At 34.6% G+C, this 3,920-nt stretch overlaps 1 non-coding gene across 1 annotated transcript; it reads right to left on the bottom strand.

Annotated features, from left to right (window-relative positions):
- Positions 1-3,268: 3,268 nt before the first annotated feature.
- Positions 3,269-3,376, bottom strand: LOC148566933 (small nucleolar RNA R71). Its single transcript, XR_015881686.1, has one exon. It is a non-coding gene; the product is annotated as a small nucleolar RNA R71 (small nucleolar RNA).
- Between the last annotated feature and the right edge of the window lie 544 nt (positions 3,377-3,920).

Below are 3,920 nucleotides of genomic sequence, written 5' to 3'. Positions count from 1 at the left end.
GACAACCACTTCCGTTCTACCTTCGACTGAATGAGTATCTCTTAGATCTCTTAATCAGAATCTTCGTGGCATAAGCTAGAATGATGGCGGCATTCAAGAGAATCCGGAAGGTCTAAACCTTGTCTGTGGTATTCCGAGTAGGATTCAATGATTGGATGACTGTGACGAGCTCCAAACTCGCGATTGCAGGGCATTAGTGACAGACGCAAAAGGATAGTAAACCTATTCCAGCATGATCGAGAACCGACAGATGAATAGCCGTGCCGTGACAGGGTGCGTTGATCATTTTCACTGAGAGGATAAGATGAAGCCATTGACAAAGGTGATGCCTCCAGACGATTAGCCGTGCCGTGACAGGGCATTGGATCATTTTCCCGAGAGATGACCGAAAGTAGCCGTTGACAATGGTGACGTATCACATAAAGCCAGCCATGGAAAGGAGTAAGACTGATTGGATGAAGATAGCAGGAAAGCAGAGGTTTAGAGGAACGAAAAGCATCTCCATTCGCTTATCTGAAATTCCTACCAATGATTTACATAAGTACCTCTATCCCTATTCTATTATTTATTATTCGAAAACACCATTATCAATTTATATCTGCCTAACTGAGATTTGCAAGGTGACCATAGCTTGCTTCATACCAACAATCTCCGTGGGATTCGACCCTTACTCACGTAAGGTATTACTTGGACGACCCAGTGCACTTGCTGGTTAGTTACACGGAGTTGTGAACCGTGGTTTTGGCATCATGTTTTTGGCGCCATTTCTAGGGAAAGAAAGAGCAATGAACTTTACATAACTAAAGTGTAATCACGATTTCGCGTACCAAGTTTTTGGCGCCGTTGCCGGGGATTGTTCGAGTATGGACAACTGACGGTTCATCCTATTGCTCAGATTAGGTAATTTTCTTTTTATTTTATTTTCAAAAAAAAAATTTTCAAAAAATATTTCTAAAATTTTCTCATCTGTTTTCGAAAATAATATAAAAATGTTTTCAAAAACTTTATTCAAAATTTTTAAGAATGAATTCTAGTATTTCATGAAGCACGTTGAAGCCTGGCTGGCTGTAAAGCCATGTCTAATTCCTTTGGGAATGAGTATGTCAGGCGTGTCATGTCTGAATTACATGCTGAAGCTTGGCTGGCCATTGGCCATGTCTAGTGTTTTGGACCGGAGCTTTCATTGAAAGCTTGGCTGGCTAGTGAGCCATGTCTAATTCCTGGACTGAAGCTTTAGACTAACACTGCAAGATTCTTGGAATTCATATTAAAAATTTTGGAATCCTTATTTTCCTTTTTCAATTAATTTTCAAAATAAAAATCCAAAAAAATTAGAAAATCATAAAAATCAAAAATATTTTTTTGTTTCTTGTTTGAGTCTTGAGTCATGTTATAAGTTTGATGTCACTTGCATATGCATCTTGCATTTTTCGAAAATATCATGCATTCATAGTGTTCTTCATGATCTTCAAGTTGTTCTTGGTAAGTCTTCTTGTTTGATCTTGATGATTTTTTGTTGTGTGTCTTTTCATGTTTATCATATGCATTCTGGAATTCTTAGTGTCTAAGCATTAAAGAATTCTAAGTTTGGTGTCTTGCATATTTTCTTTGCATTAAAAATTTTTCAAAAATATGTTCTTGATCTTCATCATGACATTCAAAGTGTTCTTGGTGTTCATCTTGACATTCATAGCATTCTTGCATGCATTCATTGTTTTGATCTAAAAATTTCATGCATTGCATCATTTTTCTTGTTTTTCTCTTGCATCATAAAAATTCAAAAATAAAAAAAAAATATCTTTCCCTTTTTCTCTCATCAAATTTGAAAATTTGAGTTGAATTTTTCAAAAATTTTTAAAATCAAGTTGTTTCTTATGAGTCAAATCAAATTTTCAATTTGAAAATCTTATCTTTTTCAAAATATTTTTCAAAAATCAAATCTTTTTCAAAATTCTTAGTTATTTTCGAAAATTCCAAAAATATTTTTCAAAAATCCTTTTCTTATTTTTATATCAAATTTTCGAAAATAACATAATCAATTAATGTTTTGATTCAAAAAATTGAAGTTTGTTACTTGCTTGTTAAGAAAGATTCAAACTTTAAGTTCTAGAATCATATCTTGTGATTTCTTATAAATCAAGTCATTAATTGAGATTTTAAAAATCAAATCTTTTTCAAAACTAATTTCTATCATATCTTTTCAAAAAAAATATCTTCTCATCTTATCTTTTTCAAAAATCTAATTTCAAAATATCTTTTCTAACCTCCTAACTTCTTATCTTTTCAAAATTTGTTTCAACTAACTAACTAACTTTTTGTTTGTTTCTTAACTTTTTCAAAACTACCTAACTAACTCTCTCTCTCTAATTTTCGAAAATATCTTCCCTCTTTTTCAAAAATTTCTTTTTAATTAATTAATTATTCTTATTTTTATTTTTGATTTTAAAAATTTTCGAAAAATACTAACATTTTTCAAAAACCATTTTCGAAAATCACTAACTCTTTTTCAAAAATATTTTTCGAAAATTCTCCCTCTCCCATCTTATTCTATTTATTTATTCATCTACTAACATCTCATCTCACATCTCTGCCATCCTCACAGTTGTGTTTCTTTCTTTACATCACATTCTTTGTCTCCCCCTCTTCTTCTACTCACACAGGGATCCCTATACTGTGGTATAAAGGATCCATATTATTATTATTTTTTTTTTTCTGTGCCCTCTTCTTTGTCATATGAGCAGGAGCAAGGATAAGAACATTCTTGTTGAAGCAGATCCAGAACTTGAAAGGACTCTGAAGAGAAAACTAAGAGAAGCTAAATTACAACAATCCAGAGATAACCTTTCAAAAAATTTTCGAACAGGAAGAGGAGATGGCAGCCGAAAATAATAATAATGCAAGGAGGATGCTTGGTGACTTTACTGCACCTAATTCCAATTTACATGGAAGAAGCATCTCCATTCCTGCCATTGGAGCAAACAACTTTGAGCTGAAACCTCAATTAGTTTCTCTGATGCAGCAGAACTGCAAGTTTTATGGACTTCCATCTGAAGATCCTTTTCGGTTCTTAACTGAATTCTTGCAGATATGTGATACTGTTAAGACTAATGGAGTAGATCCTGAAGTCTACAGGCTCATGCTTTTCCCTTTTGCTGTAAGAGACAGAGCTAGATTATGGTTGGATTCTCAACCCAAAGACAGCCTGAACTCTTGGGATAAGCTGGTCACGACTTTCTTAGCCAAGTACTTTCCTCCTCAAAAGCTGAGCAAGCTTAGAGCTGATGTTCAAACCTTCAGACAGAAAGAAGGTGAATCCCTCTATGAAGCTTGGGAAAGATACAAACAGTTAACCAAAAAGTGTCCTTCTGACATGCTTTCAGAATGGACCATCCTGGATATATTCTATGATGGTTTATCTGAGCTATCAAAGATGTCACTGGACACTTCTGCAGGTGGATCCATTCACCTAAAGAAAACGCCTGCAGAAGCTCAAGAACTCATTGACATGGTTGCTAATAACCAGTTCATGTACACTTCTGAAAGGAATCCTGTGAGTAATGGGACGCCTATGAAGAAGGGAGTTCTTGAAGTTGATACTCTGAATGCCATATTGGCTCAGAATAAAATATTGACTCAGCAAGTCAATATGATCTCTCAGAGTCTGCATGGAATGCAAGCTGCATCCAACAGTACTCAAGAGGCATCTTCTGAAGAAGAAGCTTATGATCTTGAAAACCCTGCAATAGCAGAGGTAAATTATTTAGGTGAACCTTATGGAAACACCTATAACTCATCATGGAGAAATCATCCAAATTTCTCATGGAAGGATCAAAAGCCTCAACAAGGCTTTAATAATGGTGGAAGAAACAGGTTTAGCAATAATAAACCTTTCCCATCATCCACTCAGCAACAGACAGAAG

The sequence above is a fragment of the Arachis ipaensis genome, chromosome B4 (genome assembly GCF_059453495.1).
Source record: "Arachis ipaensis isolate K30076 ecotype BB chromosome B4, ASM5945349v1, whole genome shotgun sequence".
Lineage (NCBI taxonomy): Eukaryota > Viridiplantae > Streptophyta > Magnoliopsida > Fabales > Fabaceae > Arachis > Arachis ipaensis.
Note: the sequence above shows the minus strand (reverse complement) of the source record. Positions and strands in the feature narration are given on the sequence as shown.